Source organism: Sminthopsis crassicaudata, chromosome 2, assembly GCF_048593235.1.
Source record: "Sminthopsis crassicaudata isolate SCR6 chromosome 2, ASM4859323v1, whole genome shotgun sequence".
Taxonomy (NCBI): domain Eukaryota; kingdom Metazoa; phylum Chordata; class Mammalia; order Dasyuromorphia; family Dasyuridae; genus Sminthopsis; species Sminthopsis crassicaudata.
The window spans coordinates 275,921,065-275,945,446 of record NC_133618.1 but is presented as its reverse complement, the minus strand read 5'-3'; the positions used below and the strand labels follow the sequence as shown (position 1 = coordinate 275,945,446).

Here is a 24,382-nt window from a genome sequence, read left to right as displayed (position 1 = left end):
ACTTCCTTGAATCTCTTCTGTAACAGGGTATCTCTTATTCCTCTGAACTTTGATAGTGCTGTTTTTGTGGACAAGTAGGGTCACAGTATCTACAATGCTAGACCTGGAGTCAGAAAAACCTAAATTCAAATCTAATCTTATCTAATCTTAGACACTTACTAAAAGTGTAACCCTGGGTTAAGGGTTAACCCTGTGCCTCTGTTTTCTCATTTGTAAAATGAACTTGAGAAAGAAATGGCAAACCATGTCAAGAGGAAGATTTTAGTTCTACAACCACAAGTATATAGTCTTATTTATCTATAGCAGTGAAATATATCCCAATTAGGCATTCTTTGACATTTCCCAGTTTGATTTCCATTATCTTTTCATAATCATTTCCTAGACTCATAGAATGTTAGAAACACCAACTCTCCACTTCTTTTCAGCTTCTTTTCGTGTATAATCTTCCCACCTTAGATTATAAACTCTTTGAGGGCAGGGATTAATTTTCTTTCTATTTTTCCTTATAATATATTTCCCCAGTGTTGAGCTCATTGCCTCCCATATAGTTTATTGATAGACTGATTGACTGGGGCTTTTCTCCTTTCTCAGTAGATGAAAAATACTTTAAGAACTAGAAAAACACTTCTCTTTTTCTTTTATGAGCTCATATAGGTTTGACATTCCCTACTCCCCCCTCACCCCCAGTTCTTTGGGTATAAAGAATCAATAATCCTCCCTCTCCCATACCCCATACACAGCTGATGCAAATGAAGGCAGAGGTTGAAAGAGATTTCAAACTTCAATTTTCTTCCCACTAAATCTACCTACTTTTGCTTTCCTAATTTATGGTATTTTAGCAAAACAGCAGTGTAACACATAGTTCTTACATCCTTCTCACATAAATGAAATTGCAGCAACTTCCTGCCCCTTGGATTCTGGAGAAGGAGCCTGACCTTATCATGCATGGCCTTTACATGGGCCTGTTGTCATAATATGCTGTACATTAGAAAAACCCTTTAAGTTAGACCTCAGAGAAGAGTTAAAAAATTCATCTCCCTCCTTTCTTTACAAAGGTGAAAGACTGACTTAGGGTGCAGAATATTGTATATAATGTCAGATTCAGCTACTATGGATCCTTTTATTGGTGCTAGAACTGAAGTGTGGTACAGTGGAAAGAACATGGGATCTGATAGCACAGGTTATTGCTCAGTCATTCAGTCATGTCCAACTCTTTGTGATCCTATGGACAGTTCACTTTACAGATAATTGAGGCAAACAGGGTTAAGTGACTTCCCCAGGGTTATACAGCTAGTAATAAGTGTCTGAGTCTGCCTCTAGGCCAGTTGCTCTGCCCACTGTCACCTAGCTGCCCTAAAAAAACCAGTGGGAATTGAACAAAGAACAACTAAGGTCTAAAGTGAGAAAGGTCTAAATTCCTTCTAGATAGAAGAGAATGAGTTAAAATGAAAAGAAAAATAGATTCAAATTACTCAATAATATAATTTCTACAGTCAACTCTACTTTGTTCTCAGACATTCTTGAGCAGGATGGAAAGGGAATATAATTTTGAGCAAAGCTAAAAGTATGGGGTCATATAATTGAATGTGGGGGCAAAGAAAATTTTGGTAAGAGTAAAAAGTATTAAATATTCTGCCAATATTTAAATTTTTATATAAAAATAAATAAGCACATTCATATTGTTAGTATGAAAATTTGCTTTTGTCTTTAATAAATGATAAATTATATGTATACCAAAGGATTGTTTTAAAATAAATTTATTTATGATTATCAGTAAACGTTTGGTTTATATACCTATTTTACATATCTATATATTTTGTATACCTATATATTGAGGTTGTATAAAAATTTCTCTGGTGAAAAGATATCACAAGTAGAAAAAGTTTTAAAAGCCTTGACTTAAAGAAAACGTCAAGAGAAACCTGACTTATTCTCCACCATTTATCACTAGTTGAGTCACAATTTCATTTTCTGTAAAATTGAGATAATTATCACTAGATTTTAAGTTCTTTGAGGGTAGGAACTGTTTTTTACCTCTTTTTTTAAATCTTCTGTGCAGTACTTGCCACATAGCAGACACTAAATAAAATAAATTGATTGGTTGAATGTAAAGGGCTGAAACTCTTGAGTTAATGCACTGAGGTCAGACAACCGAGCCCTTAAGGGTAATTAACAATTGGACAATACTCTATAAGAATATGCTTGGAAAATGGCCCTTCCCACTATCCTGTGCTGGTCCAATCATTCATCCTTCGTCCATCCCCTTGACTGCTACTACTAAAGACCAAGAATAAAGACCAAGAACTGTTGCTTATCCTGACTTTGGCTAATTCTAAGGTATCCAGGGTGCTAACGCAGATTGAATGAATTATGCCTGTACTACTTCCCTTGCAGGGTTATTAGAAGAATCAAAGAACATCATAGATTTGGAGCTACAAGGCATTGTAAAGCTTCTTAAATTTGAGGTTATGACCCCATAATTGTAATTATGCCATGAAAAAGCACTCTAGTTTTATATGGCAGCAGGAGAGCTGGTTGAAGAATCTAGTCTGAAAACTAACTGTCTCAGGAATTGAGACTAACTGTCTCAACTGCCTTGGTTGCCATCAGCATGGATGCCTTAGAGAAATGTATGGGGCACTTACAACTCTGGAATCCTAGAATTAGAAAGTTCCTCAGAGATCATTTATTTAGTCCTACTGTCTGCCTGATGTGAACCACATTCTACAGTAGTATTCATTTACATGTGTCTAATGATTGGAGAATGACCAAATTGTGATATGAATATATTTATTTTATTTTGTGGGTTTTTTTTAATTTATTTATATTTGCTTTTTAATTTTGAGTTCCATATTCTCTCCCTTTCTTCTGCTCCTTTCCTCCCCACTGAGAAGGCAAGGAATTTGATACAAATTACACATAGCATTTCCAAATTAGCCATATTGAATTAAAAAAAAAAAAAAACAAGAAAAATAAAGTGAGAAAATTGTACTTCAATTTGCATTTAAAGTTCATTGATTCTTTCTCTGGAAGCAGATAGCATTTTTCATCATGAGTTCTTTAGAATTTTCTTGGATCATTGTATTGATCAGAATAGCTAAGTCTTTCACAGTTGATCATCATTACAATATTGCTATTACTGTATACAGTGTTCTCCTGGGTCTTCTAACTTCACTTTGTTGTGATATGAATATAATAGATTAATGCTATACCTTCATTTGACCACCTCCTCTCCATTTGGGCTGGCTTGCTTACTCCAACTTTTTCTCACACCAGCAAGTCTAGGTTATTAACAGGCAGACCAGGACAATTTTGTGACAACTCAACCTTTCTCACCATCTTAAGGGTAACTTGTGGAAGAAAGACATAGTTCTCCAATTGTGGCTCCTGAGCCCTAACAGGTGTATTTTCCTATTTACACAAAATCAGTAACCATGACCATTATTTCTTAAACATAAAACATTTACTTAATATGAGGCAAAAGCATTCTCCCAACACATTCTCCCACCAATATATTCAGGATTCATATGGAAGAGTAGGCACTTGCTTACAAAAACCTAGCAGGAAACCCTATGAGTAAAGAAAACCCATATGCCCAAATAGCCTTTTATGACTTTGAATTGCAGTATCTGTTTCCTTGGTCTTTTCAGGAACAATTTGTACTATTTTCTGCTAGATGTATCACCTCCTGCCCCGTACCACTCTTCTACTAGGCAAATCTTCTGCTCTTAAATTGATGAAAAATTATAGGTTCTTTTAATTTAATCCATTTAAAGGGAATTGAGAAAATATTTTTCCTTTCTTGTTTTTAATTTTTTTACTCTAAATTTAACAAACACTAAATAAAAATAGCATTTCCATACGCCAACTTAAATAGATTGTATAGGCAACTATGAATCTGTATTGTATACAACTTCCTTTTAAGTATATAACAAACAAAAAGTAGACAGCTAGGTGATGCAGTGGATAGAGCACTAGCCCTAGTCAGGACCATCTGAGTTCAAATCTGGCCTCAGACACTTAACACTTCCTGGCTGTGTCACTCCGGGAAAATCACTTAACCACAATTGCCTCAGGAAAAAACAAAAAGAAAAACGTCTCACTGCATGCACCTGGCATCCATCATTTCCCTGTCAAAAGACAAAAAGCATGCTTCTTCAACATTTCTTTAGAATCTTCCAAATAGGGGCAGCTAGGTGGCATAGTGGATAGAGCACCAGCCCTGAAGTCCAGAGGACCTGAATTCAAATCTGATCTCAGACACTTAACACTTCCTAGCTGTGTGACCCTGGGCAAATCACTTAACCCCAGCCTCAGAAAAAAAAAAAAAAAAAAGAATCTTCCAAATAATCAGAATTTTAACATCATTTAAAGTTGTTTGATCACAATATTATTATTCTTGTATAAAATGTTCTCTTCATTTTGTTCACTTAGCTCTGAATCTGTTCATACAAGTAATAGCAGATTTCTCAGAAATCTGTCATAATTTCTCATAAAGCAATAATATTCATAAACTATAAACCATTCATGAACCATTTATTCAGTTATCCCCAAATTGATAGGTATCCCCTTTGTTTCCAGTTGTTTTCTATAACAAAAAAGAACTGTTATAAATATTTTATATATATTGTTCTTTTCCTCTTTTTTGATCTCTTCAGGCCTGGAAGTGGGTCAAAGTTGAGTGATTTGAGTGGGCATTGGGGTGAGGAACAGTTCCAAATCACTTTCTATTTCTAATTGCTCAGCTCCACCAATAATGCTTGTTTTCTTACAGCCTGTCTATAATTTCATTTTTGTCACTTTTATCAATATGTTAGTGGAACCTCAGAATTGGTTTAATTTGTATTTCTCTTATCATTAGTGATTTGGAGCATTTTTTTTTTTTCATGAACCATTCATTCAGCCATTACCCAATTGAAAGGTATTTCCTTAGTTTCCAGTTCATCACTATTAAAAAACAAAAAACAAACAAACAAAAAAAACTACTATAAATATTTTTGTATTTATTGATCTATTGGCAGCTTGGATTTCTTCCTATGAAAAGTATATGATTGTATCCTTTGACACTATTAGAAAATGAACATTGTTCTTATGTATTTGAATCTATATTTTAGATATGAAACCTTCAGAGAAACTCACTACAAAGATTGCCCCATCCCTAACCACGATGAGAAAGTATTATATTATCATAGTAATAAGCAATTTCCTTAAGCAAAACAAAACAAAACAAAAAAGAAAACTGCATAGTTCCTCAGGCTACCTGTCTGAAAAATACAGATAAGCCCCGTTAACACTTCCCTCAATAAGAGTCTCCATTATACAGTAGAGGACCATATCTAACAGTCATAATTTGTATCTTGCCTCTGGAGCCAGATGGTCCTGGAGACAAAATTGAGAGTGGTCACTTTGCACAGCTTACCCTCATTCAAATCCAACTCACTTGCATGTCATGAAATCATCTCATTTCATGGTCCTCTTCAAGAATGAAGGCCAAACAAAAATCATTAAGTAGTCAGCTTTTAATTATCTTATTATATCAAAAACAGAAGGGGAAAGAAAGTACAAGAGATAAAGCAGGAGCAGTCTAGTGAAAGCAGCCCAATGGTACAAATAGCTCTAGGGACAACAAAGCAGTAGTGATGAGGTACACAGCAACTAAGCTTTATTTCTTCTTTTCTTTTCTTTCTCTTGCCAGTATTTCTTGTGAATTTATTTGATTTCTACTTAACTTATTTTGAAACTAGTTTTCAAAAATGACTAAGCTTAGCCATTAAGTGATTTAAGTATTTCATTAATCAAATGCAGCAGAGAAAAAGTCAATGAACTGGGGGAAAGAAAAATGCTTAGGAGTGGGAGGGAGAGGGAAAGAACTGTTTGTTTTATAATATTTCAGGGCAGGGAGAAAACAGAGCTGAATTATTTTTAGATGAGTTTAATAGCTTTGGTTTCAAGTGGAAGTCAGGAGTCACTGTGATGGGGATGAGAAATAGTACTTTGACTACTTTTTTCCATTAAAATTGGGCAAGGAAAGAAGGGTTGAAAGGAATATTATTCCTCCTTTGGGAGGAATAGGAGTAGGTAGATAGATGCCTGAGAGGAGAAGCTGGGGAGAAATAACATCATCCACAAAAGGAAGGGATAGGAGAAGAGAGAAGAATGATTAGCCCTCCACATCATCAGGACAATACATTACCCTCACTCCTAGATGTAGTAGCTGGCATGAAATATTATTATCCTAGACAGAAACTTCCACAGAGAACAGGAAAATGTCCAGGAATGCCTTATTTCTTCCATTCAGTCTTTTCAGGAAGCTTTGCCTACCCCAGTCACTAGAAGAATTTGATTCACTGAAGCTTCCTCTCTTTGTATGGTTTGGTTGTAAGGGATGTAGACAACAAACAACTTTTAAGTTTTAGGGAGTGGGGTGAGAAAAAGAAGAAAGGTACAAAGCAACCAGAAAAGCAATAAAAGAAAAAGCAAGGAAGCCATAGACCCAATCATCAATAAACAGGAATACTCAGCAACTGACTAATTAATGGTCTTGGAGATGAGAGAGTGGTAAAACCTACCTTCCTTCACTTGATTGACTTGATGGGGTTGGGAGAATATAAATGTTAAGGGGAATATCCAAATTACCTAACAAGATTACTGGTATTCCTCCTACTATGCAACATGGGAGTTGCCTCCTTTGATTTGTTGCGTAACTACAACAGAATGATGTCTTTAAATTTGACCAGACTAAGACACTTCCTGGTCTTTCTGGCTGTGTCCAAAGGATAAAGATTCACTCATAGTGTGGGAGCCAGAAGGTGGGGTACTTCCCTTTTTTATCCCAATTCCCAGAAATGGGCCTTGGGATGTTTCTCTTCTGTTTAGTTTATCCTCAGTTTTGGGTGCCCTTGATGATCTCAGGGATTCGAGCCATGATGAGGTTTGAGTTAAGTTGCAGTCTTAAAATATTGTACCCTGCTATGGTAGCCTTGGGTTTGGGACTGTGTTCTAAAGGAACCAAGGTAATATATATTCTTATACCTTTTGAAGCAAACCTTTCTCTCAGTGGCTAAATGGAACAGGCTTAAAAAGTCTAAAGACTGCCTAATCCCTCTGTAGAATACCAGAGAACACTGGGGGAGGGATAAAATGTTACATTCCTGGTCTCAAGGAAACAAAATAAAAGGCAGTGTGACACTTTGCAACACTCTTTCTTAGGAACTCGACACACCCAGAGCGGTGACTTCAGCCGAGTCAACCATACAACCTCACCCCACCTTCTTGATAGTCACCCATTTTTCTTGTTTTGCTTTGTTTCATTAATTTCCCTGTTCCTGCTCAGCCAGGGATTAGTCTGTACAGGTTTATTTGTTTGTTTGTTTTCCCTTTACAATTTCCACTGTACAGCTGCTTGGAGAGATCATAGGCTCCTGATCAAAAACTAGAAGACACCTCAGAAACCATTATTCCAAGCTCCTTTTCCACATGAGATGTGCTCCTACTTTGGATGTTGTTATAATTCTCAGTAAATATTCCTTAGTAAAATTTAATTAAGCTAGAGGCAAAACAGGAATCTGACTTCAAGGATCACACAGTAAGGCAAGCAGTCATGATCTATTTAAAATTTTTCTTTATAAATAAGCATTTTAGGAATGCAAAATTCATTCTTCTTACATTAGTGACAATTGCTGTTGTTTGTCCTTTGTTCTCAAAGAGGACCGTGACATCGGGTGGCATGCAAATTTAAGTAAGGATTTAAGTGAAAGAAGGTTGTGCAAGGTCACCTATCTCACTTTCCCTCCAGAACCACCTGGATCCAGTGACAAGATATAGATCAGGGCAACTGGAGATGGCCCTAGCAATATTTATGTTGGGTACAATTATACAATGGTTAGCCACACCACCATGTCTAATGCTTCATGACACCACCAGGTTTTCTTGGCAAAGATACCAGAGTGGTTTCCCATTTCCTTCTCCAGTAAGACCCTGTTTTACACATGAGAAACTGAGGCAAATAAGGGTTAAGTGACTTGCCCAGAGTCACACCCCTAGTATCTTTGACTGGATTTGAACTTAAATCTTTTTGGTTTCAGACTCAGTACTCTATCCACCACACTATCTAGCAGCCCCAAATTACCAGTGTACCTACATTCAAGTAAGGAAAAATAATAATAAAGAAACTTGTTTGACTTGTGAAGTATTATATCTCAAAACAAAACAGAAAAAAAGTTGCAAATTTTTCTCTATTGGATCTCCAAGACTAGAAAATTCAATAAAAACAGTCTTTGGTACAGAATCTCTCATTTGAGCTATTGCTCAAATCCACATTTAATGTGTTTACCCCAATAACTACTGTCCTGATATTTTGATCAGTTAATAATTTTCCAATCACTTAAAAGTTGTTAACATCAATTAATTATTACAAAGGAATATTTACTGAGAAGATAAAGCAAAGCCCTAAGTGAAAAAAAAATAACAGAATTGGGGCACACTCATTTCTATCACCTAGGTCCCTGTGGAGAATGTATTTAAACTAAAATGGTTGCTGCAAACATCCCTCCTGCCAAATTCAATTCTAGGTGTGACAGCTAATAAATGAGTGGCTCTCTTGGGTGACATGGTGTTTTAGGGTAAAGGTCAATTCACTGCAAAGCTGAGTCATTCAGGTTAGAGCTGGCTCAATGTTGTTTGGTGCTGGTGCTGGTTCTGGTGCTGGTTCAGTTTTTCATGGTATCTAATTCTTTGTGACCCCATTTGGAATTTTCTTGGCAAAGATACTGGCTGAAGTGGTCTGCCATTTTCTTCTCTAACCCATTTTACAGATGAGGAAACTGAGGCAAACAAGGTTAAAGTGACCTATCCAGGGCCACAAAGCTAGTAAGTATCTGGGACCAGATTTGAATTCAAGATGACTACTAGCATTCCCTTTGTTGTAAATGCCAACTGCTGAATCTCTGAAGCTCTTCCAATATTCCACTCTATTTCCCCCCCCCCCCCCCCCAATAGCCATTTATCCAAGACCAGGAGAGAAGAAACACAACACGGAAAAGGAAATAAGACATACCATGTGTTCATGGATTCCAAAGGGTTGAGGTGAGAAGATAAGACACCCAGTAGCAGTCCCTGCTACCCCTCTCCCCATATGAAAGCATACAGCAGTTCTTTCTTTACTTTCCGCCACTAGGGAAAATGGTTTTTTGTTGATTCCTGTTTTTTGTATGTCCACTCAGCTTCACCTCAGCAGCTAATTAAAGGACTTTTTCCCATCGCCATAAAGTAAATCAATAGGAAATATTCAAAGAATATTCTCAAGTCCTGAATCAGGGAACAAGGACTCGTTCACCTGCCTCCACTTGGATATGCAGCAAGCAAAGGACCCTGCAGATACTCCAAGAAATGCACAGTCCTTCCCTCTGTTATATTATCTTCCTTCCAAACCTAAATCTTTGCTTCATATTCAAATTTATTTTTTTTTACTGCAGCCAAATCAATGTTTTTTTAAAGTGAACTTTTTTTTATTTTATTGTTTCCAATTACATAGAATGATTTTTAATATTCATTTTTTAAAAATTTGAAGTCCCGAATTATCTTTTTCTCTCTCTTCATCCCTCCTTGAAAAGGCAAGCAATATAAGTTGGACATGAATAGTTATGCAAAACATATTTCTATTTTAGCCATCTTGTGAAAGAAAACACTGCACAACAACAACAACTCCACAAACAAACCAAGAAAAATAAAGGAGAAAAGTGTGCTATGGATCTGCAGTCAGTCTCCATCAGTTATTTGTCTGGAGGTAAATAGTATTTTTCATCATAGTTCCTTCATAATTGTCTTGGATCATTGAAGTGCTGAAAATGGCTGGCTATATTGCTTGGAACAACTGCCTAACAACAGTTGATTACAATATTGTTGTAACTACATATAATGTTCTCCTGGTTCTACTCACTGCACTTTGTATCAGTTCTTACAAGTCTTCCCAGGTTTTTCTGAAACCATTCTGGCTCATCAATTTTTTTCTTTTCTTTTCTTTTCTTTTCTTTTCTTTTCTTTTTTTTTTTTTAATATTTTTAATAGTTTTTATTTACCAGATATATGCATGGGTAATTTTACAACATTTGCCAAACCTTTTGTTCTAATTTTTCCCCTCCTTCCCCCTGCCCCAGATGGCAGGTTGACCAATACATGTTAAATATGTTAGAATATAAATTAAATACAATGTATATATACATGTCCAAACAGTTATTTTGTTGTACAAAAAGAATCAGACTTTGAAATAGTGTACAATTAGTCTGTGAAGGAAATCAAAAATGCAGGCAGAAAAAAATAGAGGGATTGGGAATTCTATGTAGTGATTCATAGTCATCTCCCAGAGTTCTTTCGCTGGGTGTAGCTGGTTTAGTTCATTACTGCTCTATTGGAACTGATTTGGTTTATCTCATTGTTGGAGAGGGCCATGTCCATCAGAATTGATCATCATACAGTATTGTTGTTGAAGTATACAGTGATCTCCTGGTCCTACTAATTTCACTCAGCATCAGTTCATGCAAGTCTCTCCAGGCCTTTCTGAAATCATCCTGCTGATTATTTCTTACAGAACAATAATATTCCATAACATTCATATACCACAGTTTATTCAGCCATTCTCCAATTGATGGGCATCCACTTAATTTCCAGTTTCTGGCCACCACAAAGAAGGTTGCCACAAACATTCTTGCACATACAGGTCCTTTCCCTTCTTTAGTATCTCTTTGGGATATAAGCCCAGTAGTAACACTGCTGAGTCAAAGGGTATGCACAGTTTGGTAACTTTTTGTGTCTCATCATTTCTTATAGCACAACTATATTCTAATAAAATCATATACCACAAGTTGTCCAGCCATTCCCCAATTGATGGGCATCCTCTCAATTTCCAATTCTTTGTCACCACAAAAAGAGCTGTTATAAATATTTTTGTACATATAGAACTTTTCATTTTTCTTTAACATTTTTAGAATAAAGACCTAGTAGTGGTATTGCTGGATCAAAGTTTTTACACAGCTTTATAGATCTCTGGGCATAGTTCCAAATTGCTCTCTAGAATGATTAGATCCATTCACAATTCCAACAGAGCCTTTGTGTCCCAACTTTTCCTCCAACATTTGTTATTTTCTTTTCTATCATGTTAGTCACAAATTAATATTCTTAAAAGGGCAAGTCAAATTGTATCATTGCCCTTCCCAAAAAGTTTCTTTTAAATGCTCCGTAGGCAGCTGGGTAAGACAGCGATAGAGCAATAGATATGCAGTTGAGACCTGAGTTCAAATCAAATGGCAGACATTTACTAGCAGTTCTTTGGACATTTGTGAGAATGATTCTTAGGATGTCACTTAACCTCTATTCATCTCATTAGGATACTAATAACACTTACCTCTCAGGGTTATTATGAGCCTCAAACAAGACAATATTTATAAAGAAATAAACAGTACCTGACACTCATTGCTCACTCATTTTCAATTGTGTCCAACTCTTTGTGCCCCACTTGAAGTTTTCTTGGCAAAGACACTGGAGTGGTTTACCATCTCCTTCTTCAGCTCATTTTATAGATAAGGAAACTGGGATAATGAGGGGTAAGTGACTTGCCCAAGGTCATACAGCTAATAAAGTATCTGTGGCCAAATTTGAACGCAGGAGGATGAATCTTTTTGACTACAGGCTTGGCATTTCATCTGCTTCATTAGTTCAAACCTTGGCTATGTAGCTGACACAAAAGAGGTGTTTATTAATTGCTTATTTCCTCCTTTTCTCCCTTTTGCTTCTAGGATAAAAGTAATATTCCTCTGCTTGGTTTTTAAAGTCCTTCAGAATCTAGCTACCTCCAACTTTTCCAATTGTATTTAATACAGCTCCTACTTCATTTACTTATGTTCCATCCAATGTGGCCTACTTGCCTTTCTTTGAACTCACCGTTATTTTTTGCCTCTATGTATTTATCCAGGCTACCTCACACACTTAATGAACTTCTTCCTCACTTGTACCTCCTAGCATCCTTAACTTCCTTCAAAGTATTTATTAAATATATGTTGGCTCTCTTCAATTCCTTGCTAAAATCTCACCTTTTACAAAAAACCTTTCCTGATCTCTCTTAATGCTAATTCCTTTTCTGTTTCTTATTTTCAATTTATCCCATGTCTAACTTGCTTGTATATAAGTCATTTTCATGTTGAATGAATGCTTCATTATTCTGTGAACTCCTTGAGAACTATATTGTCTCTTATCCCTTTCTTTATATCCCCAGCATTAAGTTTATAATACATGATACCCAGTAGACATTTAATAAATGTGGATTGACTGATAAGCTTCTAGAGAAAGATGGTTAAAATTATAAGAAGACTTGAAAGTAAGCCATATGAGTTGAAGGAATTATAAATGTTTAATCTGAAGACAGAACTTGGGGGTAACTTGAATCCATCACCATCAGGAGTTGGATAGAATGACTCATCAGTAAGATCTTCTGGAATAATAATTGGTCATTGCACTGATCAATATGAATAATAATTAAAAAAACTCTCTGAACCTAACTACATAAAGACCAAAAAAGATAACATTTTCATATTCTTAACACATATAAAGAGGATCCACTACAATATCATGAATTTACATTTCACACTGTTTACTTTATATATATATATATATATATATAATAAATACTATGAGTTTTCATATTTTCTATGCTTTCTTGTACATTTTCTTTTATTCTCTGCTTCTTTTTTTGTGTACTTTTTATAATTTTTTTTCCCCTCTCTTCTTTCACTCCACCTCATGGCTACCATTAGATAACTTTCTAAATTGTTATTCCAATGCTGTATAAATTGTTCTCCTGGGGAAAGGGTCCCACATGTGCAAAAATTTCTGTGGCAGCCCTTTTTATAGTGGCAAGAAAATGGAAACTGAGTGGATGCCCATCAGTTAGAGAATGGCTGAATAAGTTATGGTATATGAATGTTGTGGAATATTTTTGTTCTGTAAGAAATGATCAGGAGGATGATTTTAGAGAGACCTAGAGAGACTTACATGAACTGATGTGAAGTGAAATGAGCAGAACTAGGAAACCATTTTACACAGCAACATCAATATTATACTATGATCAATTCTGATGAAGGTGACTCTTTACAACAATGAGATGATTGATGCCAGTTCTAAAGATCTTATTATGAAGAGAGCCATCTACACCCTGGGAGAGGAATGTGGGAACTGAATGTGGATCACAACATAATATTCTCATTCTCAAAAATAAATAAATAAATTGTTCTACTAGTTCTGCTCAATTCTTCATCAATGTCTGTCTTTAAAACCATTTCTTTTTGTAATATTGACATTAAAATGTAATTTTTTCTTCCACTCATTTCATTCTTTAACAAGGATTATTAGATGATATCAATTAGTTCCACTTAATGAGTTGTTAGTTAAGAGTAAGATGATATAGTAAAAATAATTGGTACAAAATATTCCCATTCCCTCCCACCTAGACTAGGACACCCTTTTCTACAAAGATATGCGGAAGTTGAGGGAACTCATATGGCAGAGGGGTAAGTCACAGTTCCTGATTCTTGGAAATTCTTTTCTACTTTGGGTATAGGCATTATTTAGCTTTGAGGCATTCTCTTTGTATAATCCTGAAACTTCATTTCCTCAAGTTGTCTGGTTTGTTCTTGATGTTGAGATTTCCACCAGTCACTATTATCCTGCATGTATTACTGGGACACTGTTGAAAAATCCACTCTAAAACTTTCCAAGTTCACTAGATCCTCCTCTAGGAAGAGGAGGATGGGGAGGAGGAGACAGAAGCTTTTCTCATTCCCCCTCTCCTGCAATTGATTCCCTCCTAGAATCCTATCTGCAAATGCTTTCTTTTCTAGGTTGGCCAGAGACAGGAAGCTGGAAATCCAACATGGCTTATTATTTTATGGAAAATCTATTGAGTATGACTGAGGCTACGCAGCCAATCCCAATACACTTCTTGTTCATCCTCTTTCATTTCATTCACTGACTTTCATTCCCTCCAAATTGATCAAAAATATCTTGAACCTAGAGTGATGCCTTTTATTGATTAATTAATTGATTTAATGGAGATTGCCGAGACCTCTTCTCCCCTACTTCATATCTTATTTATTCAATTGAGAAGTCTTCATCCTCTGTGATTATTGAGGTAGGAGAGATAGGCATTCACACTTACAACAAACATTATAATTTCTATTTTTCCAGATGTAAAACTAAGGCTTGGAGAACTTAAATGAGTTTTTGAAATCCATGGTTAATAAGTGGCAGACTCAACATTTCAACCAGGCTTTCTAACAATGATTCTAATGCTCTTTAATATATATTAATATATTAAGACGATCTCATGGGACATGGCACTGCATCAGCACCACTCCAAATTCTCAAGGAGCATTGCTGAACTCAGTGGAAGAGTTTAGAGTATTTACTCAGAACCAGAAGATGAAGAAGAAAAGTCATGGAACATCAGGTTGCATTGTAGGGGAATGGTGCAGCAAAAGAAGCAAGGACATCTTCAGTTTCTAGCCGTGATGTTGCAGAGATGATTACCCTCACCAATGGAGTATCTGAGGGGTCATTGTGGTTGAAACAGTCTTTGCAGGGAGCTGTGTTCACTTCTCTTCCAAAAGACCCTGGGGTAGGTTGGGAAACTCTTACTTCCTAACTAAAAGCCACAAAATTTAAATATATTCCATTCTGCTTTAACATGTATTTCAAAAATATCTTCCAATACAATGAATATATTAAGGAATGCTTTGAGCATTGACTCAAATTTCAATTTTGCCTCTATACTATTTCTTCTGTAAGAAACATTAAGGATGCAAAAAATGGCACCACTTCACAATAAATCAAAAACTGCGACCCTTCCAAAATTTATCACTTCTCCCTCCATTTCAACCTTACCCTTCCCTTCTACCCAGAAGCTCAATTTCAGCCTGCAATCTGAAACTGAGGGTGTACCCACTTTATAGTGTAGTTGTTTAAACCATGTGACATATTAATTGTGCTACCCTATTTTATTGGGCAGCTAGATGGTACAGTGGATAGAGCACCTGGCCTGAAAGCTCCTCTTTGGGAGCTCAAATCTAGCCTCAGAGACTTACTAGCTGTGACAGTGCAATTCACATAAATGCTGTTTGCCTAATTATCCTCAGTGAACTGAGAAGGAAGTGACAAACCACTCCAGTGTCTTTGCCAAGAAAACCTCAAATTGGGTCACAAAAGAGTCAGCATGACTAAAAACAACTGAACTTCCATGTTTTAAGTAAGTTCCTATTTGTGTGTGTGTGTGTGTCACAAAGCTTTTTAGCATATGATCTCAACTCCATTTACCCCATAACCATAAATGTGGTTTCTACTGTGTGGTTTTCATAGAGTGATATTTTTCAGAAAACATATTTACTGTTGGGAAATTCTTCATCCCAGAGATCCTCCAGGAGAATAATTCCCTCCTAACTTGGTTCATTTGACTGGAAGTCAATAAAAAGGCAAGGCTAGAAGATAAAAAAGTTTATATAGCATCACCTGATGGGCAGTGCTCAGGTGACTAGTGTTGATAAGTTCCTCAGTTTAAAGATCCTAATATTAGGGAGTAATTCCTTTCACCTAGGTCCATTAGACTGGAAGTCAATAAACAAGCAGATAGAAGAAGAAGAAGTTAAGATAGAAGAATTTTAATTACATAGCTTTAGGGCAGACAGAAAAGAATCCTGTCAGAGAGTCCACAAAGCCACTTTCCCTATTTGGGAGGTTGATTTAAAAAGACAGGCTCACTTAATGATTTGTGAAGAACCATATTAATTATTCAATTAATCTTAATACTTCCTTTTTTTTTTTTTTTTTTTTTTTTTTTTGAGGTCCTCTTGAATCCAGGGTCAATCCTCTAACTTTAGTGCCTCCTAAGATAAGGTCTATCCTTGGGGTTGTTTCCCCAGAGTTAATCTCACCAGACCATCTTGGTGGGAATGGAGGTCTTAAACTAATCTCAGCATAACATAAGGCCCAGCATTTTAATAACCTTCTCCAGTAATTCCACTCAAACTCTTCCTGCTGCTAAAACCTTGTAGAAAGGGTAGAAAATAGTCCACCACAACCCCTATGTTCCTTATAAATTTTTGTTGTTGTTGTTTGGTTATTTTAGTCATTTCTGACTCTTCATGACCCTATTTAAGGTTTTCTTGGCAAAGATAAGGAATAGTTTGCCATTTCCTTTTTAGGCTTATTTTACAGACAGGGAAACTGAAACAACTGAGATTAAGCGGCTAGTTCAGCATCATACAGCTAGTAAGCATCTGAGAGTAGATTTGAATTTAGATTTTCCTGATTTCAGGCCCAGTACTGTATCCACTGTGCCACTTAGCTGTCCTATCTCTTATACTATTTCTTCAGATAAGAAAGAAGAAATAAATATTTGTTGAGCATCTATTATGTGCTAGACCTTTGCCCATAAGGTATTGTTTCAGCCATGCTGCAATGAATCCAGGTGAGACAATATTTTTTAATAGTGGTGCAGCTAGATGGTACAGTGGACAGAGCCCTGGTCCTGGAGTCAGAAAAACCTGAATTCAAATCTTTCTGGCTTCAGACACTTAGCACTGAATGAGATGAGGTGAGATCTTTCAAGACCAGTTGAAGTAAAGCTTCATCTACTTCAGTGTTTGAGTAGGCCTGAAGGACTGTGAACATCAAGGGCATAATTGCGTTCCCCTCTCGTGATACCTCCTCCCTATTTCAGCCAAATATGGGCAACTATGTACTTATTGGTCAAGTTCAATTTCATGGGCAGATCTCGAGTTTAGAATGTAAGACTCTCAGCCAATGAAGATGAGGGTCAGTGGTGGGAGGGGGTGTTTTGTGTTAAAGATTAAAGGTGCTGTCCTGCCCACAGGAGGTGCTTCCTCTCTTTGATTGTCTGCTCGAAGGGTGGGACACCCTTCTCTCGAGAATGTACAATAAACTTTACTTTTCTCTAGAGCTCTCTTCAGCTTTTTTTTATTAAATGGTGACCCCTCACCATTTCTGTAGCACACAGCACTTATTAGCTGTGTGACTCTGGGCAAGTCCCTTAACCCCAATTACCTCAAGGGGGGAAAAAAATGGTACATAGGAGATACTCCATAAATGCTTAATCCCTTCCCTTCTCTAGAGGACCTAATGTCTCTCAAAATCTCCTTGAAGTAGTTGCTCTGTGACAAACTTTCATCCTTTTAGTTTTGTAATGCCAGAGAAACTGAGGGAGATTAGAGAACAATTTAATAATTTATTTAATGGAGAGATTTACTGGAACCAAATGGACCCATGGTTTGGTCCGAGGGCTGAATGAGACTATGGTCTCAAAGAATCCAGCAGTGAATGTCAGATACAAGATTATTTTATAGGGTTACAAGAATAATGACATAATGGGGGAGGAACCTGGATGGGGAAGACCTAATAGGGGGAGGAACCTAGGATGAGGATGACATAATGGAGGGAGGTACTAGAGAGGCTCATGATATTCTAATGATGTTGTGGGGAATGGAGAGATAAGGTGAAAAACTTATAGGAATGTTTAAATTCTTTTTTCTATATTTTATTATTCATTATTTCTATGTCTCTGTGACCTGAATAATGATGTGTTAGTTAATATTTACTTAAACTTTAGATATATTTACTTGACTTGAAATGATGACATTTATCACTATTCAATGTTATCAATATTTAGACTATTAGTTGAATGCTGTTAGTTTAGTAATCTAAATTTTGAAGGTCTGTTGGCACCCATGTCTAACATTCAATTAAGGGGAGAAGGCACCTATTTCTCAATGCTCCCCAACTTATAATGTAAACAGAAACCTTCCATTCTAATCTCTCCAAACAGCAACAACCAATTAGATGCCTCCCCCTCCCCTTCTCAATGCTCTCTTATTTGTGAGGTAATCTCTTGTATAAAAGCTGTGTATCTTCACTACTTCTTTAGCCCTCCTACCTCAAACTTTCTCTTTCTTATCTCATCCTCGGGGGTTTTCAATAAACTTTACTGCCTTCTACTGAATGATCTCTGAGTAGTCATTTTGGGTAAGCGTCTTCTATATCCCTCACAATGTCTAAAATGGATAAAGGCCTTTATCCCATCAAACATTTAGTGGGAATGACTATAGCCTAAGGTCTAAGATATAAGACTTTTATCCTAACATTAAGAGGGAATGATTATAACCTGAGGCCGAGTAACTGAATAGGACAATTAGGGAAACTGGGTCAGGACATTAAAAGAAAACTGTGGCACAAGATTTTAAGATTAATTCTTATTTAAATGCACATAATTATGGGAGGGATATGATTTTAAACTAGTTATTTAAAACTGTTATTAGCACTAATAACACTTTAACCTTAGTATAAAGTATAAAGTATAAAGGAAGAAACTAATAGATAACTATAAGGGGTAGGAGTGGGGAGCTGGAAGGAGGAAGCAAGAAAGCTCTGGGGAGTGGGGAAGGTGAGGAGACCAAGTCCCCAAATGGATAGGGTGGAGTACTTTGGCACTTTCCAGTTTTGCACTGGGTTAGCCTACCTTGGTATTACTGTCAAACACTTGCCAAGATTGAATCATCCCAGAATCTTTAACATAGTTTTGTTCTGCTTTTTAAATTTCTTCTCTCTAATTATTTAGACCTGTATTTCTCCACCTTGTCTTTGCTGGGCTTGGCTATCCGGATACAAGCTCAATCAATGACTGCTCCATCGTCTTTACACTTTCATCACTGCAGAGAAGCTTTGAGAGATAGTTAATGCAGAATGACAAAAACAGTCTAGCAAGTGGAGGATCATCCATTAAGAATTAGAAGGAATTTTTGAGAGTCCTTTAATCCTGTACTTATCAAATTCAAAAAGAAATGATCCCCGGTTGTAGGTGGACTTAGAAATCCATAAATTAACATTATCTATGTTTTGGTGTACTTTTATTTATTCTGTTAAACATTCCCCAATCTGGTTCTAGCAGTTCTCAAGGATTAAGGTCAGGAAGACTTTGAACTCTCCATAATTCAAGGGGCCTTGAATTCAGTTGTCCTATCATAAGTAAATGGAAATTTCACTTATGCAAAGCAGCTCTGGCTGAGCTTCTCTTCAAGGTGGAGCTATGAGGAGACTTTCAACGGGCCAGAATGTGAGGATACCTTGATTCCAGAAAACCTGGGGACAATGATCAGTAATTTGGGGTATACACCATGTTATAGATGGATTTGATAAGCATATTCAATTTAGCCTCTCCCTGCCACGATTCACCAGAGGGGAGCTCCTCACTCCATTAAGGTATCCTACAAATCAAGAATCTGTACAGGAACCTAGCCCACAATCATCATACCCAGCTATTGCCTGGGGATAAATGAGTGGAGTAGGTATATACAGGCTGCTCCCTTTGGAACTGATAAAAGTGATTCAGATCTTAGGATCTAAGAGTTGAAAGATCCCTCTTAGATTTTCTATTTTTAACCACTCCTCATTCTTTCAATACTAGGTATATATATATAAGTGAATTTAAATTTGAAATCATTCCTAAGAATTAGCACTGTTCAAAAGTGGATAAAGTGCTTCAGGAAGCAATAGGCATCATCTAATTGGGGGCTACAAGCAGAAATTCAATGACCACTTTTCTGATAAATTATAATGGGAGTGTTCCTTTCTGCTATGAGTTGAATTCCACAACTTTGGCAATCTGTTACTGGCTAGATCTGGGATTGTTTGCTATGTAGGAATTTACCTTCCCCACTCTCCCCTGTCCCCCATTTATACCTATCTCTGCAGAAAATCCTTTATATTATGGCATTCTTTAAAGGGTTTTGCAGCCCATGTAACAAAATGCTTAAGTTAAGAGAAAAAAACCCTAATTAATTAAATTAGTTTAGAAGTTGAGATTAGTACATGTCTAAATTCAAATCTGAATTTAGAGCTTCCAGATTCCAGGCCTATTGCTCTATCTATTATGCAATCTAGCTGCTTTATTAAGCATATGACTCTGGGCAAGTCACTTAAACCTGTTTGCCTCAATTTCCTTATTAGTAAAATAAGCTGGAGAAGAAAAGGTAAATCACTCTAGTATGTTTGCCAAGAAAATCCTTAATGAGATTATAAAAGTGGGCCGAGATGGAAAATGACTGAACAACAACAAATTATCCTCTTTGCTACTGAATGTATCTTTATTCCCCTAATATGCTGATCTTGGAAGAAAAGTCAGAATATGCTTTGTTCCCTATTGACACTCCTTTTCACGCTCACACAGAAACTTTTCCCTTTTTTGAAGTTAATGAAGTTAAAAATTAAGCCAATTAAAAATTTCCCCCCTATACAGATTAATGGTTGTTCTTGTGTACTGTTTTGAGGTTATAGATCTCACTTCCTAAAGGAGGTCAAAGCTAAGCTTATCTCCTGCTTTCCTTCCCCATATTAGCTCAAACCACCCTAAACTTCTCAATTACCATGTTCTTAAGAGAACCTACTCTTCCACTCCACCTCAGCTTTTCACTGGGATATTAATTCCTGGATCTCATTACCCAGAAATATTCAACTTCCTTTTTAAAAAATCTGGCATTCCTCTAATTATATCATTCTATCTTATAATTCTATCTCCCCCTTTTCTTTACTCTCATTATATTTTTTCTCTCATTATAATATACAACATAACCGAAAAGTTTTAGTGCAGTTTTAAGCTTTTTATACTGCACTAGTATTTTGGGGATACTCTGAAAAATCTTTCTAGCCCCTCAATAATTTTTCAGATTATTACCTTTTGCTTCCTTTCTTCTCTAATCTCAAACCAATTCAATTGTACACTATCCCTTACTATTGAATCCTTGGCCTCTTGTCCTATTGATCCTTAAATGTTAACAAACATCTCTGGATTACTTCTCCCATATAATTCCTCAACCCTTACTCATGAAGGAAAGTTGAACATTTCTCTCTGAAAGCAATACAAGGAGATTGAGAGGCAGTTGCAATTTCTGACATTCCTCCTCTTCTCTCTTGCCTCTGATTTATTTCATTCCCAATTCACAAGCAACAGTAAAGGCTGATTTGCAACTCTTTCAAGTGTGTTATAATTCACAGCTGTTGGGGGCTTTCAGAGAACAGATCTGCCCCTTCAAATTTAGGCGTGGTTCTTAACAGGTGATAAGAGCCAGAATTTCTTTTGAATTTGAATCTGGTACAAGGACAAAGAATTTAGATTCATGAGTCACATTCAGAATTAGCCAAATGTGAAAAATTGAATTTTATGATGTTCACCAAAAAGCAGCAAACTGATAGACTATTTCCAGATTAATAGTTCTGTTTTCAACCTAATGTTTATTTATTTAACTGCCAGAAAAGTACATTAATAGCATGTTAAAATGGGGCAGATAAAATTTTATCTCAAGAGAAAACAGAGTAAAAACAGGTATAATAGATGCTTGATCAGACTTTACAAATCCAATTTTGAGATACTTAAAGCTTAATGACAGTAGTCATTAAATATTGAGATGAGATTATGAACAACAATAAAATGGCAGAAAAGTGTCAATAACACAGGCAAGATCCATTTACTGCCTGACAGTAATATTCACTGACAAAATAGGTGGCAAGCTCTTTTTTGTGTAGAAAAGAATTGGAAAATGAGTAAGGTACCCATTAATTGGGGAATGGCTGAATGAGTTATATAGTAAAAAAAAGTAATGGAATATTATTGTTCTATAAAAAATGATGAACAAGCTGATTTTAGAAAGGCCTGGAAAGAGTTACATGAACTGATGGTGAGCAAAAAAGCAGAACGAGGAATACATCATATACAACAGCAAGAATGTGTGATCATCAACTATATAAGACTTGGTTATTCTCAGTGGTTCAGTGATTCAAAGCAATCCCAATAGACTTTGAACAGAAAATTCCATCTGCATCTACGGAAAAAAAACTAAGGAGACTGAATGTAAATCAACACATGCTATGTTAACTTCTTTTTTCTTTTTTTTATTTCTCCATTGGTTTTTCTCTTTTGTTCTGATTTTTCTCTCCCAACATGATTCATAAGGCAATGTACTTGATTGATATAAATGAATTGATTTGTTTGACTGTGATACTTTCCCCCCCTTTATTTGTTATAACAGATGACTTTCTATAACAGATGACCTAAGAAATATGAGAATAAAGATAATGCAAAAACAAAAGATATCAATAATTAAATGATATAAAAAAAACAGAAGACATCAATAATTTAAAAGCATTCCTTTCACTCCCTGAGTTAGGGCTGAAATGCACCAGTAAAATATAAATTTAGTTCTCAGATTTCATGCCAATCGTCTCTTCCCAGTTTTCTTCATCCATTACTTTACTTCACCCCCCTAAATCTTCTGTCCTTAATGTTAAGGATAGGGAAAATAAACAAAATAGAAGTAAATAAAAATAATAGTATATGTGGTTCTTACAAATATTAAACTTTTAGAATATCATAACCTCATATCAATAATAGTAATAAATTGGTTTCAGTTAAGTTCACAAGTTATTTTTCATATTTAAAATAAACATTTTCAAAAGGACAAGGAAAAATTAAATGATGAACATAGCTCAGGAATTAATTTAAATTTAACTAAATTAATTAAATCTTATACAGAAAACCAATTCTACAGAAAAGAATCTGAAAGATTCTTTAAAATATTCTTTAAACCTTTAGAAACAGCCTCACCAAATTATAGATCAATTAACTTAAAAGCAGGCCTATCTCTTGAAATCTGGAACACACTTAGTGTGTGGGGGGGATTCCATGTGGCCACTCTTCCCAAAAGGCAGGGGGTAGGGAAGGCAGCTAACTTTCACCCCAGGCTAACTAGGTGCTAACAGAGCGAGTTCTAATCAGACGTTTTCTCCAACCAGAGTTCAAAGCAATCAGCATAAACTTTTGTACTCCAGAGGCCGCTCGTAAATTTCAACTATCCGAGTGGTAGTTTTTTTTTTTTTTTTTTTTAAGTTTAAAACCACCAGTAAATTTTACCTAATTCCCAAATTTCTTAATTTTAGCAGAGCTCTGAACCAACAGGACAAACAAGTGACAGAGAAACAAGTCACATAAATCACATGGACGTGATCTAGTGGCCAAAAACATGAAACAAAACATTTAACACAGACCAGGGCCTATCTAGAAATTTTAGATTAGCCCTGAGGGAAGTTGTGATCCAAATAGAGTTTATTTGTTTGTTTGTTTGTTTGTTTTAGCCAGATGGTATCCAGATTTATACTCTGGAATGCCCAGAGTTGTGCCAACTGGCACACAGATGTGTCTTCGACCCAGGTAGGGTCCCCTGTGTCCAGAAGCCCCTACTCCCAGAATTTATGCTCGTCAGCATTTCATGATTCTGGGAATCCAGATGTTAGCATACAGAACAGATGGTACCCCAAAAGGTACTCAGACTTACTCTCCAATGGCCAAAATGGGGGTGTCTACCTTCAGGCACATTTGTGGTTGGAAACTGCTCTCTTTCCTGGAGGCGCTGGAAAAAAAAAAAAAAAAAAAAAAACCAGGGGGGCCGGCCTCTCCAGGTCAAGAATTCAGATCCACAGCCACCCTGAGGCTCAAAAAGTCTTTTATCTCTAATCCTGCTCATTTTCTAATATCTCAGTGGGAAGCCTCCAAAATGTAAGGCCAGAGAAACTGAGCAACATAGAGATTAGAGACTATTTAATAATTTATTAAATGGAGAGCTATACTAGATCCACGTTTGGTCTTAGGCTGAATGAAACTATCCAAGAATCCTGTGAACAATCAGAGTTCTCAAAGACATATATACACGTGGCTCAGATGCAGAGGGTAGACTGAGGCAGGGGCGGAATCAGGGTGTTGAGAGCAGGAACTGGACTGACAAAGTGGGGTGAGCCTCCAGAGAGGAATGACATAATCAGGGAGAGGCACCCAGGATATGGGGAGAGGCAACTTGATAAGACAGTATCTGACATTCCAAAAGCTTGGGATGGAGAGAACCATTCTGATATTCTATCAAGTATTCTGATAAAGAGTGAGGGAAGGTTTTGCAGAACTGAGAAACAGGGAAACTAAGGCAAGATTGGGTCAGGATAATTAGGGAAACTGAGCCAGGACAATAAAAGAGAACTGTGGTATAACATTAGCAAAGACAGTTATGAAGATGGCAAACTAAGAATAGCTAAAGAAAATTTCCCTTAACTAAATGTACACACACATTCTCCTACAGCTACATGCAGAATCTGTCAGAAGAATGAGCTCAAAACAAGTACAATGTCAGTAAATCCCAAGACAGCCCAACTTTGGAGTTGCAGGGCTTTGGTGTCTTTTTTTTTTTTTTTTTTCCTCATTCTGTCTTTACAAAGCTTCCCCTTGAATGCAATT

The 24,382-nt window shown here is 36.4% G+C and overlaps 1 protein-coding gene across 1 annotated transcript in view; it reads right to left on the bottom strand.

The window, feature by feature from the left end:
• Window positions 1-1,612: 1,612 nt before the first annotated feature.
• LOC141556053 (normal mucosa of esophagus-specific gene 1 protein-like) overlaps window positions 1,613-24,382 on the bottom strand; it is a 63,606-nt gene continuing 40,836 nt past the window's right edge. The window contains exon 6 of the transcript XR_012486411.1: window positions 1,613-1,632. The gene's annotated coding sequence lies outside the window, so the exon portion shown is untranslated. The remainder of the gene's footprint in view (window positions 1,633-24,382) is intronic.